General features: G+C 42.1%; 1 protein-coding gene across 4 annotated transcripts in view; it reads right to left on the reverse strand.

Moving 5' to 3' along the window:
- LOC120026928 (thyroid hormone receptor beta-like) overlaps window positions 1-16,173 on the reverse strand; it is a 107,247-nt gene that overhangs the window by 40,871 nt on the left and 50,203 nt on the right. The gene's annotated exons all lie outside the window — the stretch shown is intronic.

Here is a 16,173-nt window from a genome sequence, read left to right on the forward strand (position 1 = left end):
GCATCAGTTACCTGAAGTGGAATAGAGTTTGATGTAGTCATGGCTCTATGTAGTACTGTACTCCCATAGTCTGTTTTGGACTTAGGGACTGTGAAGAGACATTTGGTGGCATGTTTTGTGTGGTATGCATGGGTGACTGAGCTGTGTGCTAGTAGTTTAAACAGACAGCTCGGTGCATTCAGCTGGTCAACACTTCTTACAAAAACAAGTAGTGATGAAGTCATTCTCTCCTCCACTTTGAGCCATGAGAGATTGACATGCATATCATTCATGTTAGCTCACTGTGTACATTTAAGGTAATTTTCAGGAGGTCCCTCTTTGTGGCACCTGGTGTAGACCTTACAGTGAAATGCTTACTTACAAGTCCTTAACCAACAATGCTTTAAGAAGTTTTAAGAAAAATAAGTGTTAAGTAGAAAATAGATAAGGAAAAAAAATAACAAATAATTAAAGAGCAGCAGTAAAATAACAATAGCTATATACAGGGGGTACTGGTACAGAGTCAATGTGCGGGGGCACCGGTTAGTATAGGTAATTGAGGTAATATATACATGTAGGTAGAGTTAAAGTGTCTCATTAGTCTACTGTGGATTCATCTCCTTCCTTCATCAACACTGGTCTGAAAACATAGGACAGGTGAAATCACTATGGTCTTGTCTACCCAGTATTTGCTGACATTATTCCAGCTCTTTAACATCAGTGCAGCTGAAGGAAAGGAGATGAGGTGACTAGGAGAGGATGTTACATTAGTCTATTAAGACACAACCACAGTTCTTTTCCTCCAGGGCCAATTTCCTGCTCGGCTGGCTGGATCACATGCCATCACTTACATCATCGAAACAGCACATCTTTAGATACCCTTCAAACACCTATATGGGCAACATGAGAGAAGTACCATTGCATGCATGAACGCACACATTACACACACACATGCATGCACACAACACTGTAGTTGACCCATGCATTTATGGGAAGTGAACCTAGCTACTTCTCTCTCGGGTGAACTCTTGCTCAATACAGAAATACAGCAGCACTAGAATAGATGTTGAGATAGAGAGCTAGGTGTAAAGGAGGAATGTTGAGATAGAGACCTAGGTGTAAAGGATGGATGTTGAGATAGAGAGCTAGGTGTAAAGGATGGATGTTGAGATAGAGAGCTAGGTGTAAAGGAGGAATGTTGAGATAGAGACCTAGGTGTAAAGGATGAATGTTGAGAGAGAGCTAGGTGTAAAGGATGGATGTTGAGATAGAGAGCTAGGTGTAAAGGATGGATGTTGAGATAGAGAGCTAGGTGTAAAGGATGGATGTTGAGATAGAGAGCTAGGTGTAAAGGATGGATGTTGAGATAGAGACCTAGGTGTAAAGGAGGAATGTTGAGATAGAGAGCTAGGTGTAAAGGATGGATGTTGAGATAGAGACCTAGGTGTAAAGGATGGATGTTGAGATAGAGAGCTAGGTGTAAAGGAGGAATGTTGAGATAGAGACCTAGGTGTAAAGGATGGATGTTGAGATAGAGAGCTAGGTGTAAAGGAGGAATGTTGAGATAGAGACCTAGGTGTAAAGGATGGATGTTGAGATAGAGAGCTAGGTGTAAAGGATGGATGTTGAGATAGAGAGCTAGGTGTAAAGGATGGATGTTGAGATAGAGAGCTAGGTGTAAAGGATGGATGTTGAGATAGAGAGCTAGGTGTCAAAAATAACAAGCAAGTGAGTTTCAGGCTTAAAAGTGTTATGGTGTCACTGAAATGTTAAACAGTGCTGATCAAAAAGTCATAATATTACATTTATTGTATTTATTTATTAAATTTAGAAATGTGTGCAGAAGGATAAAATACCTTCGAGATTGACTGAAGGTTTTGAAATGTTCTGGGTAGGTTACTAATATATCCATCTAAAAATAAACATTGCCCGTATCTCAGCAACCAAAGCACAGTGGCAAGAGAGAAAGAGAAGCTCGGCCAACAGACATGTCCATTTACAATGCAGTACATTTTAGTCATTTCGCCGGATACTATTAGCCAGAACAATATGAAATAAGTGCTGAATAACTGCCCACAAATGGTAATCTTGGGAAAACCAAAAAATCTGTATAACTGAATACTTTGTACATTTTGATATACTACCAAAGACTCCTCCCCATCCCTGTTACCCATGATGCAGTAAAAGCTTTAGCCAATATGAAATGGGTTTGGGACTGAGGTGGAAACAAGCTGAATCAGATGAAATGGTGCACTTGGTGGATGTTAGCTGCAGTAAATACACATACGTAGTGAGTCAAGACTTATTTGAGTTCTAAGCACCAGAGAAAAAACATGACAGGAACGTAGCTAAGCCTCCAGTTGTATAAAGTTGTGTGGTATCTGCCTTCGGGGTCATTATTTAGTTATTAGTGCAAAATGTCATCATGCATCATGAAATTAATTAAATACATGGCTGTATTCTCAGAGCCTTCATAACCGTCTCTTGTGCCCCTTATCTAACATGGCCCTTTGATAACATACTTCAAGCTTTATCACACAAAACATTACACAAGGAGAAGAATATGGCCCTGATCATCATCATTATCGCAATGCGGAGGAACCATAATAAAGGCACACACACACAATAAAGGCCACCAGATGGTGTTTTCATTAAAAACTATTTGGCTGATAAAATAATCCACTGAGCCACTTGGTTTGGTAGTCTGGACTGCACTTTACATTACATTAAGATATGGAGCTGAACCACTAGGGGAAAAACACACTGTCTATGTGTGTGTGTGTTAACCCAACACACCAGGGGGTGAACTCTACTCAGTGAGATGAATCGTTCAAATTTTAGAACATACGTTGCAGATAGAAATGTACGTAGAAATGTAATGACTAGAGCTGGCATAGTACCGAATCCCTATTCTACATGGTAGATTATCATGTCTGTTGAAGACATTTTTATCTAAGTGTTCTGTAATGTTTTCCTCCCTCCTGAAGAGTCCCCATATGGTTCCTCCTTCCTAGAAAGCATAAACCAAATACTGATTTAAACACATGCACACATAGACACACACACAGAGAGGCTGGTGGGAGGAGCTATAAGAGGACGGGCTCATTGTAATGGCTGGAATGGAATTAATGGAACGGTATCAAACACATCAAACATATGGAAACCACGTTTGACTCGGTTCCATTTATTCTGATGTAGTGATATCGGGGAGATCAGAACCTCGATTGGCTTATTACTCTCTCGTCTTATGGTCTTAAATCAGCATTTATTGATCTGAACTTAGTTCAACTGATTGCTGACCCCACTTGTTTGAATATAAAGAATCCTGCTAAATCAACTCCGATCTCATACTTAAAAATAACCCTCATAAATACAAAACTAGTGGTCTCTTTGATATGGACCTCAGTGATCACTGTCCCATAGTCTGTGTCAGAAACACAAAGTTGCCTAAAACAAAACCATGCCTTATCACTTAGAGAAACTTTAAACTCTTCCATGAGCAACAATCCTTAATGACCTTTGCCATTCCAACTTGCCCTTGAACCATTCGCTTGTATGTTTATCTATGCATCTGATAAACATGCTCCAATGAAGAGATGAAGAATTAAAGATAGAGTCAATCCATGGTTCATGCCAGATCTTGCTGAGTTAAATCAGCTAAGGAACAAAGCTTGGTCTGAAGCAAGACAGACACATTGGTAGCCCTGCTGACTGGCTGACCTTCAGACAACTTAGAAACAAATGTACTGCTTCTATAAAAAGGGCTAAGTCAATCTATTTCATTAATTCCCTTTCTGACCCTCGTGGCGATCCAGTTATGCTTTGGAAGGATATTAAATTGCTAAAAAGAAGCAGCCACACAGACAAAAGCCAAATAACTGACACCTTTAAACAGTATTTCATTGCAGCAGACCATTCATTTGAAAGGGGACAATGAAAGGACTGTTCATGACACAGGCTCATCTGGTTATCCCTCATTCTCTACAAGATAATTCTTTGCAATGCTAGTCAAAATATGCCATACACTGTCTTATACTTAATTCAAATGTTAATCACAGACTCGCCTGCTACTGTAAATGGAGACCCACTGGTCTCTCTTCGGCAAGTCACTACTAAGGAAGTTCTGGACGCTCTCTTAGATGTTGATGTTAAATAGTCCACTGGGGCAGACATGCTTGACCCGTGTCTTCTACGGCTTGCTGCACCTCTGATTGTGGAGCCCTTGGCACATATTTAATCAATCCATTCTCTTGAGTATTAGTACTAAGGTGTGGAAGTCGTCCCTTGTTCTCCCACTCCACAAAGGTGGTGATCCCTGCGATCTTAATAATTAAATGGCCCAATAGCAAAACTTTAATACCTAGCTAAAATATTAGAACTCTTGGTAAATTCTGTTGTCGCTTTTAGATCATCCAGAGGGGGACAAAGTTACAGGTCGGCAGGCAGACTCAGGGACAGGCAGAGTAGTCAGGCCGGCGGGCTCGGAGTCAGGACAGGCAAGGGTCAAAACCAGGAGGACGAGAAAAGAGAGACTGGAAAAAGCAGGAGCTGAGACACAAACCGCTGGTTGACTTGAACAAACAAGATGAACTGGCAACAGACAAACAGAGAAAACAGGTATAAATACACAGGGGACAATGAGGAAGATGGGTGACACCTGTGAGGGGGGTGGAGACAATCACAAAGACAGGTGAAACAGATCAGGGTGTGTCACTGTCAGGCGGATGAATTATCTTGGCAAAGGATAAATGCTCACTAACAGGGATGTAAACAAATTTGTATACAAAATTTGAGAGAAATAAGCTTTTTGTGCGTATGGAAAATGTCAGCGATTTTTTTATTTCAGTTCATGAAACATGTTGTTTATATTTTTGTTCAGTATACATGCACACAGCAACCTCTGTGTTAAAACCTCTAGATTCAGTCTACCACTCAGCCTTGCGTTTTTTCACTGGTGATAATTTCCATGCACATCATTGTCTCTTATATAGTTCTGTTGGCTGGGAATCTTTGACTACCAGAAGGGCCCAACATGTGCTTTATATACAAATAATAGCCCTTCTCCAGAAACTCTGATACTACCTCACTTCTAAATTGGAAATCTAGTATCTATAAGATTCACTCTCAAGAGTGGTTGGTTCTAGAGGTCTCCTCTGAGTTAGGGGAGACTGGTTTCAGTTACTATGCACCTCAGTCCTGGAATTGTTATTTATTTATTTAACTAGGCAAGTCAGTTAAGAACAAATTCTTACTTACAAATGACAGGGGAACAGTGGGTTAACTGCCTTGTTCATTGGCAGAACAACAGATTTTTACCTTGTCAGCTCAGGGATTCGATCCAGCAACCTTTCGGTTACTAGTCCAACACTCTAACCACTAGGCTACCTGCCGGAATGACATAGGTCACTAAAACTTATTTGGTCCCAAAAGGTTAATGCACTTGTTTTGATTGATTGTATATATTTTTTCTACTGCCATTTTGAATGTAACATAATTTATTTTAAATGTTGTAACTGCAATTTTGTAGTTATCATGCTTGAATTGTTGTTCACATTGCTTGAACTGTTGTTCTCAGGGAACCATTGGAAATGAGACCCTGGTCTCAATGAGTTCCCCTGGTTAAACAAAGGTTAATAATACAAACATGATTCCATTCCAGCCATTACAATGAGCCTGTCCTCCTACAGCTCCCCCCACCAGCCTCCTCTGACACACACACACACACATATACATATGCATCCCTGCATGTGCCTGTGTCTGTTTTTGAGTGTCTGTGTGTGTGCTGTTTAGCTGAGGCCTGGGAGAAGGGCTGAAGTGTAGCTGACGGCTCTCTGTATTGGCAGAGCAGACCCTGGCATGCTATGAGACGCTGTGTGTGTGAAGTGTTGGACGCTGGCTAGCTGTCTGACAAAAGGCCATTCTTACCAGAGGGAGGGAGAGAGGGAGAGAGAGAGGGAGGGATCCGAGGAGTCTGCCGAGTGCACCCAGACAGAATCCTGGAAGAACGAGAGAGCTATCAACACTACTATCAGTGTCTTAAATCGATGGTAAAATGTTTTATGTTCAAATACATCCAAAGAGGTTTGCGGTGCTATAATCAAAAATAATGTCCATGTGTAGGCCTGATGCTCGACAACGAGTTAAAGCACATCAGTGGAGGCTGCTGAAGGGAGGACGGCTCATAATAATGGCTGGAATGGAGTCAATGGAATGGTATCAAACACATGGTTTCTATGGTGGTTGATACCATGCCATTGACTCCATTCCAGCCATTATTATGAGCCGTCCTCCCCTTAGCAGCTTTCACTGAAGCACATACATGAACAAATAAATGTACTACCACACAAATAGTTTTAGAACATTTTTCAAAAACAATGCATTAGGGACAGCGAGGATGGAAAGGTTTTGGAAAGATCTCCATTTAAGGGAGGAAAGCGTTGGCCGTTTTCATTGAACTCTACACTATCACACACACAAATACCACATCCTAATGAATTGGGCCGCTGCAAGCCTGCAAGTACTGGCACCTCACACTTTCTACTGTGAGTACTGGTACTAAAAGTAACTTGTATTAAGACATTGCATCTAGCCTTACAAGGCAATAAAAACACTAGCCTATATGAAGAAACAAACCGTGACACGCTGGACGTACACACATACGCAGTGGCACACATGACGTACACACATACGCAGTGGCACACATGACGTACACACATACGCAGTGGCACACATGACGTACACACATACGCAGTGGCACACATGACGTACACACATACGCAGTGGCACACATGACGTACACACATACGCAGTGGCACACATGACGTACACACATACGCAGTGGCACACATGACGTACACACATACGCAGTGGCACACATGACGTACACACATACGCAGTGGCACACATGACGTACACACATACGCAGTGGCACACATGACGTACACACATACGCAGTGGCACACATGACGTACACACATACGCAGTGGCACACATGACGTACACACATACGCAGTGGCACACATGACGTACACACATACGCAGTGGCACACATGACGTACACACATACGCAGTGGCACACATGACGTACACACATATGCAGAAGCAGAGGGTTGAAGATCCCAGAGATGCTTTATGACTCCCTTAACCTCCCACAATAACTTTTCCACTTCTTACCCCCTTCTTTTTCACTAGGGCCTCTCTCTCTCTCTCTCTCCATTTCTCCCTCTCTCGCTCACTCTCTGATGACTCATTTCTCTGTGTGTAATGTCTGATCAAATCTAGTTATTAAAGAGGGCGAGGTCTTTTTGCCGTTGCTGTAGTTCTGAGCGATTAGGGCTTTCTGGTCTGTTCAGTTTCGGTTAGATTATTAAAAAATAACCACGGTTTTGATTATTGTTTTAAACATTAAATGCACAATGCAATGTGTAGGTTGAATGCTGTAACAGATGTAAAATAAATAAAAAAGTCCCATGATGCTAGTGACTGCCCATTACTGCTTATCACTTATTAACCATCATTTATTCACATTACTTTGCTTTAATAAAATACAGTGCATTCAGGAAGTATTCAGACCACTTGACTTCTTCCACATTTGGTGACTTTATAGCCTTAATCTAAAATTGATTAAATTGTTGTTGTTTATTCATCAATCTACACACAATACCCCATAATAGCAAAGCAAAAACAAGTTTAGAATTTTTTGCAAATTTATACAAAATAAAAAACTGAAAATATCACATATTTACGTAAGTATTCAGACCCTTTACTCAGTAATTTGTTGAAGCACCTTTGGCAGTGATTACAGCCTTGAGTCTTCTTGGGTATGACGCTACAAGCAGGTATATCTCACTGGTCACCCCCAAATCCAATTCCTCCTTTGGTCGCCTTTCCTTCCAGTTCTCTGCTGCTAATGACTGGAACGAACTGCAAAAATCACTGAAGCTGGAGACTCACATCTCCCTCACCTAGAGCAGCTTACAGATCACTGCACCTGTACATAGCCCATCTGTAAACAGCCCATCTATCTACCTCATCCCCATACTGTATTTATTTATTTATCTTGCTCCTTTGCACCCCAGTATCTCTACTTGCACATTCATCTTCTGCACATCTATCATTACAGTGTTTAATTGCTATATTGTAATTACTTCGCCACCATGGCCTATTTATTGCCTTAACTCCCTTATCTTACCTCATTTGCACTCACTGTATATAGACTTTTGTTTTCTTTTTTTCTACTGTATTATTGACTGTATGTTTTGTTTATTCCATGTGTAACTCTGTGTTGTTGTATGTGTCGAATTGCTATGCTTTATCTTGGCCAGGTCGCAGTTGCAAATTAGAACTTGTTCTCAACTAGCCTACCTGGTTAAATAAAGGTGAAATAAAAGAAAAGAAAATAAGCTTGGCACACCTGAATTTGGGGAGTTTCTCCCAATCTTCTCTGCAGATCCTCTCAAGCTCTGTCAGGTTGAATGGGGAGCGTAGCTGCATAGCTATTTTTAGGTCTCTTCAGAGATGTTCGATCAGGTTCAAGTCCGGGCTCTAGCTGGGCCAATCAAGGACATTCAGAGACTTGTCCCGAAGCCACTCCTGCGTTGTCTTGGCTGTGTGCTTAGGGTCGTTGTCCTATTGGAAGGTGAACCTTTGTCTCAGTCTGAGGTCCTGAGCACTCTGGAGCAGGTTTTCATCAAGGATCTCTCTGTACTTTGCTCCGTTCATTCTTCCCTCCATCCTGACTAGTCTCCCAGTGCCTGCCACTGAAAAACATCCCTACAGCATGATGCTGCCACCACCATGCTTCACAGTAGGGATGGTGCCAGGTTTCCTCCAGACATGATGGTTGGAATTCAGGCCAAAGAGTTCAATCTTGGTTTTATCAGACCAGAGAATCTTGTTTCTCATGGTCTGAGAGTCATTAGGTGCCTTTTGGAAAACTCCAAGCGGGCTGACATGTGCCTTTCACTGAGGAGTGGCTTCCGTCTGGCCACTCTACCATAAAGGCCTGATTGGTGGAGTGCTGCAGAGATGGTTGTCCTTCTGGAAGGTTCTCCCATCTCCAAAGAGGAACTCTGTAGCTGTCAGTGACCATCGGGTTCTTGTGCATCTCTCTGACCAAGGCCCTTCTAACCCATTTAAGAATGATGGAGGCCACTGTGTTATTGGGGACCTTCAATGCTACCAAAATTTGTTGGTACCCTTCCCCAGATCTGTGCCTCGACACAATCCTGTCTCTGAGGTTTACGGACAATTCCTTCTACCTCATTGCTTGGTTTTTGCTCTGACATCCACTGTCTGGAGGACTGTCAGAGTGACCATTGGGTTCTCAAAATCACTATTTTAGTAGTTCTTCAAAGTAAATAAGGCATACTTTTATGAATGCTGAATACCAACTATCAATCACTTAGATCATAATTTTCAAGTAGAGATACCTCGCAAAGCAACTACCCTCTCGATCGCGCATTCTCTCCCTTTCCCTGTCTGCCCCAGACGAGCCTAACATAGCAGGCGTAAAAGAAACACCCAGACCAGGCAAGTAACACGCAATGGATTATGGTCATTATAGTTAATTACCACGTTTTCTGCGCTAAACCAGAGAGGAAGTGGCAAAGCGAGAGGGATATCTAGGCCCAAAATCTGTCTTCTCCAGCGGGTGGCGTTTTTTTCGGGCTTGATCTGATTTATCTCTAGAGAAACTGCGCAATGTGCGCATTGAGCTCCCAGGAAGAAAAACAATGAACAAAATGGAATTCAAATAATTGAACCGACGTCGGTCAATTAGTTATTTAAAAACAGAAAAATAACAGAATACACCCCATGACAAAATGATAGAATTGCAAGTAACAAGAGCGGTGTGAACAGTTAAGGTCATGAACAGTGCGAGTGAAAACGTTTTGGAACCCCTGCTGTAGAGTACTGCACAACGCAGGAAGGAACACGGAGAAAGCAAACTAAAGGAAACAACTTGTTTATTTGTTTTGTTGACCCCATTAGTTCAGTGCCACGTGGACTGGGTTAGCCATTCCTCTTCTAGTGGCAGTAATCACATCTCTCTGTCTGTCGCACAAGTTAATTGAACTGCCAAACCCTTTTCGGGAAGCTCATAATTGAACTGAATTTATTTTGGGTAACAGACATATACAACAAATGTGCAATGTGGAACCAGAGGATATCACTTATAAGTATTAATTAAAACGCTTGTTTCCAAAGTGGTCCTTGTTGGCAAAAACAATAACACATATAATGATTAAAAGAGAAGACAAAATTACAAACAACCATAAATACATTAATTTATATTGACATCCTAAAAAGTGTCACTATTCACTGCACTTTTCCCTAACCTTAAAAATCAACCATATTCATTTCACATTAAATAAATCTATTCATTGCACATCATACCCATCATTCAAATATATACACCTGACCAGCAGTATGGGGCACAAGGGGTAGTAAATTAGCTAATGTAAATATTTCATGAAGTATCGTTTACATAGTATTATACTTTTAGTCTGAAACAGCTCACATTTCATCCTTGGTACTGTGTGTGAGTGAGTGAGTGAGTGAGTGACAGGGAGAAAAAGAAAGAGAGAGAGTGTGAGAGAGATCTGCCCAATGCATTCTGATAAACTATCATTTCCCTGTGTTTCCATGGTGATTGAGTTATATTTGAGGTTGACTCAATGATTCAGAGGAGAGCTTGGCATTCATCTCTCATTCTCCTACATCTGATGCACATCACTTAAAAACACACCAGGCTTCAAAGTTCTTCATCAAGCAAAAAATATAATAAAATATAATAGGAATATAATATATCCATTTGCGTTCTTTGAAAGTCCATTTGCCAGAACACAATGATTCTGTAAAGAGATTGAAATTAGTAATTTTAGCTATCAAATGTCACATCCAAGTTCTTCCATAAGAACTGAATATACTACTGTAGATAAAGACTATAAATATGCACACTTATCTGCACAACAAATATAGAATGTTTTCTTCAAAGACCCTCATGTATCTACAGTTAGGATTCAACCCCATATTACTCAGAATCTAAAAGAGTTCCCTACTGTACATTCTGTGGCTTCTCTCTGTATATAATCTCTGGCTAGAAGACCATGTACTAAAGCTGTTATTTCCTCTTGAGATTGACGACCAGATTGTCATGTAGCCCACACACAAGCTTGCACGCACGATTGACACCCAGCTTGTCATATAGCATACTATACAACAAATACATGTGATTAAAAGCAGAACTCATATTTCAAGACATGGTACAGTATATGAGCAGGGTTGGGGAGTAACGGATATGTAATCCATTACATGTAAGGGATTATAAAAACGGTAACTGTAATCCGTTACGTTACCAGCAAAAATATTGTAATCAGATTACTTTTAAATTCAGAAAGGATGTTTGCGTGAAAAAATCAGACACTTCTCTGTTTTCTCAAAGACGTTTCTTTATCCCGTGTGTAACTCTGTATTGTTTTTTTGTCGCACTGCTTTGCTTTATCTTGGCCAGGTCGCAGTTGTAAATGAGAACTTGTTCTCAACTGGCCTACCTGGTTAAATTAAATAATAATAATAAAGTCTGACCACAAGTCAGAGACCACCATGATGACACACCAAATGTGTTTGATGGATCGCAGGAAAAGAGAAGGAATAGGCTTTTGTAGGCTACAGTCCAAGCTACGTCTTCCAGTGGTGCGACTGCTGTCGGCATCCAAAGATTATCCAACTTCAATAAGCACTTGAAGGTAAGGACGACAGCAGTGGGGTAGTCTACGGCGATACAGATATCACTTATTGATATCTACATGGCGCATTGATGTGAATCACACTGCTGGGCTCTCATTTAGCTATTTGTGCCTTACGGATTGTAGCCGTTGTGGATGGCTGTTCACAAAACTAAATGTGTATTTAAACCCAATAATGGTTGAATTCAATAAGTTTAAGCTGCCTATCAATAATTGTTTTGGACAGCCAGTGAAAAATGCGCTCCTGCAACATCTGCATAATGCAGATCCCAGCCTATGGAATGAAAGTGAAGCTTTTATTGCTCAATCTAATACATGCTGGGAAAAAATCCATAGGCCTAATGGACACATGTTCAAACTTGCACACTTTGGATAGACTTAACGGGGCAATCTGTAGTTGCTACATCCATTTTTGGAATGATAAATTATATATAATACCAGTCAAAAGTTTGGACACACCTACTCAAAATAAAGGGTTTTCCTTTATTTTACTGTTTTCTACATTGTGGAATAATAGTGAAGACATCACAACTATGAAATAACACATATGGAATCATGTAGTAACCAAAAAAGTGTTAGGCAAATCAAAATACATTTTATATTTGAGATTCTTCAAAGTAGCCACCCTTTGCCTTGATGACAGCTTCTACAGCGGGCAGACAGACAGGTCATGTGGAGGCTGCTACAGCGGGCAGACCGACAGGTCATGTGGAGGCTGCTACAGCGGGCAGACCGACAGGTCATGTGGAGGCTGCTACAGCGGGCAGACCGACAGGTCATGTGGAGGCTGCTACAGCGGGCAGACCGACAGGTCATGTGGAGGCTGCTACAGCGGGCAGACCGACAGGTCATGTGGAGGCTGCTACAGCGGGCAGACCGACAGGTCATGTGGAGGCTGCTACAGCGGGCAGACAGACAGGTTTCCTAGGACAGAATGTGTTTCTGGGAACCAGATTAATGCCAGTACATGTATATTATTCTTAATATGTAGTCAGTGCTAGAGAGGGTCAATACAAACCCTTCACAGAATGAAGGGGCAACAATGAGTTGAGGAGAAATACATTACACTATAATACAACTGTAATCCTGAATGAACCGTGTAGCTAATACAGTACTTATAACTAGCCTCAGCAGAGGGCGATAAACAGAACAGGGTAGTGTATTCATCTACTTGTGGCATGACAGTCATCTACTGTAATTATATTTACTGAGGTGCACCAAAGGACGAAGAGCAGAGGAAAAAAGCTTCCCCTAAGGATAGAGCGCAGATAGAGGGGGGAAGCAGATCTTATTGAAGAAAGAAAAGAGGGATGGAGGAATGAATAACTGCAGAAGTATAGCTGCAGCAAGCCAGACAGAACCACTTGATCTGTAAGCTTGTGTGTGTGGATGTGTGTGTATATGTGTGTAGCACTAAGCTCCTGAACTGACCCCCAGAGAGAGAGAGATAGAGTACAGAGGGAGAGGGAGAACCAGTCATGTGTGGAGAACACACAGCATTGGAACACTAGATCAAATGAACAGCGCAGAATCGTCTAAAATGCATGAATCCATTTGGCTCCCCGGGCCCCGCCCCCTCGGTCTCTCTCTCTTCTTTCCTCACTCCCTCCACTGTGCCAGTTTGAGTGCAGGTCAGATGAGGACTGTTATCAGCGCGCTCACAGAAACAGCTCTCAGCTCTGCTTTGTAACACACTTTTTTTTTCTAGTTTTCATCCACATGCACACAATTCCAGAGACAGAGTGACAGAGGAAAAAAATATTTTGCAAACCCACTGCAGTAGAGAACAAGAAGAAGAGAGGGAAGGGGGTGGGGGAGAAGAGAACGAGGGAGGAGAAGGAGGGGTGGGGGTGGAGGAGAGAAGGGGGAAGGAGGGGTGGAGGTGGGAGGAGGAGAGAAGGGGGAAGGAGAGGTGAGGGCGGTGTGAGTGGGGTAGTTTGGTGTGAGAGCAGCACAGATATAAACCGCATCAGAGAGTATAACGTCCGCCTGCCACTGTCCTCCCTCCCTCCCTCCTGCCTCCCTCCCTCCACCCTCCATCCTCTCATCTCATCAAAAGTGTGCACCCGCCTCGCTCTGACAGAGCACCAAAATCACCACAGTGCATGCTGGGTAAAGGCGAGGGTAAATCAGGACAAACGCAGGGACTAAGGATACTGTGGGAAAAAAAGAAGATAGATAAAGATGGAGAATGAAGGGAGGGGAGGAGGAGAGAAGAGGGGATTGTGAAACGAAATCTGCTAGTTTCAGCGAGTTCAGGTATCTTACATGGCATCCTGTTCCTGTGTCTGATGCAAGTTTGTGAAAACGCGTATTGTTACATTTATTGCCATCGCATCGAGTCATTGTTTCAGGGTTGAGCAAATGAAAATAAACATGTATTTCCGTGAAGACGTACCAACTAAACTGGTAACCACTTCCACACTACAAGGGCTTTTTTAAGCATGTGTGTTTCAGCTGGAGGCAGCAAGGGAATGTTGATTGTAACGAATCACATGGTTCCGATTGCACTGTAAGGGGCTTGTCACATCATGAGAGACCAATCAGCATCATCTTGGTTAAACAAAGAATAAAATATAATATACAGTGCATTTGGAATGTATTCAGATCCCTTGACTTATTCCACATTGTGTAATGTTAGTCTTATTCAAATGTATTTTTTTGATATCCTCATCAATCTACACACAATAATAACAACACAAAAACAGGTTTTTAGAAGGAAAAATATATACATCACATTTACATAAGTATTCAGACCCTTTACTCAGTACTTTGTTGAAGCACCTTTGGCAGCGAATACAGCCTTGAGTCTTCTTGGGTATGACACTACAAGCTTGGCACATCTGTATTTGGGGAATTTCTCCCATTCTTCTCTGCAGATCCTCTCAAGCTCTGTCAGGTTGGATGGGGAGCGTCGCTGCACAGCTATTTTTAGGTCTCTCCAGAGATGTTTGATCAGGTTCAAGTATAGGCTCTGGCTGGGCCACTCAAGGACATTCAGAGACTTGTCCCGAAGCCACTCCTGCGTTGTCTTGGCTGTGTGCTTAGGGTCATTGTCCTGTTAGAAGATGAAACTTCGCCTCAGTCCGGAGAATTCAGGAGCAGGATTTCAACAGGGATCTCTGTACTTTGCTCCATTCATCTTTCCCTCCATCCTAACTAGTCTCCCAGTCCCTGCCACTGAAAAACATCCCCACAGCATGATGCTGCCACCACCATGCTTCACCATAAGGATGGTGCCAGGTTTCCTCCAGACGTGACGCTTGGCATTCAGGCCAAAGAGTTCAATCTTGGTTTCATCAGACCAGAACATTTTGTTTCTCATGGTCTGAGAGTCCTTTAGGTGCCTTTTGGCAAACTCCAAGTGGGCTGTCATGTGCCTTTTACTGAGGAGTGGCTTCTGTCTGGCCACTCTACCATAAAGCCCTGATTGGTGGAATGCTACAGAGATGGTTGTCCTTCTCAAAGGTTCTCCCATCTCCAGAGAAACTCTGGAGGTCTGTCAGAGTCACCATTGGGTTCTTGGTCACCTCCCTGACCAAGGCCCTTCTCCCCCGATTGCTTATATAGACAGGTGTGTGCATTTCCAAATCAGGTCCAATCAATTTAACTTACCACAGGTGGATTCCAATCAAGTTGTAGAAACATCTCAAGGATGATCAATGGAAACAGGATGCACCTGAGCTCAATTTCGAGTCTCGTAGCAAAGGGTCTGGATACTTATGTGAATAAGGTATTTCAGTTTTTTAATTTGTAATTAATTTGCCAAAATGTCTAAAACCCTGTTGTCATTATAGGGTATTGTGTGTAGATTGATGCAGATTTGTATTTATTTAATAAAACTGGCCTTCTTAAGACTAGTTGAGTATCTGGAGCATCAGCATTTGTGGGTTCGATTACAGGTTCAAAATGGCAAGAAACAAAGAACTTTCTTCTGAAACTCGTCAGTCTATTCTTGTTCTGAGAAGTGAAGGCTCTTCCATGCGAGAAATTGCCAGAAACTGAAGATCCCGTACAATGCTGTGTACTACTCCCTTCACAGAACAGCGCAAACTGGCTCTAAACAGAATAGAAAGAATAGTGGGAGGCCCCGGTGCACAACTGAGCAAGAGGACAAGTACATTAGTGTGTCTAGTTTGAGAAACAGACACCTCACAAGTCCTTAACTGGCAGCTTCATTAAATAATACCCGCAAAACACCAGTCTCAACGTCAACAGTGAAGAGGAGACTCCGAGATACTGGCCTTCTAGGCAAAGTTGCAAAGAAAAAGTCATATCTCAGACTTGCCAATAAAAATAAAAGATTAAGATGGGCAAAAGAACACAGATTCTGGACAGTGGAACTCTGCCTAGAAGGCAAACATCCCGGAGTCGCCGCTTCACTGTTGACGTTGAGACTGGTGTTTTGCGGGTACTACGCAAAAAACAAAGCAGACCTCATGCC

Source organism: Salvelinus namaycush, chromosome 32 (assembly GCF_016432855.1).
Source record: "Salvelinus namaycush isolate Seneca chromosome 32, SaNama_1.0, whole genome shotgun sequence".
Lineage (NCBI taxonomy): Eukaryota > Metazoa > Chordata > Actinopteri > Salmoniformes > Salmonidae > Salvelinus > Salvelinus namaycush.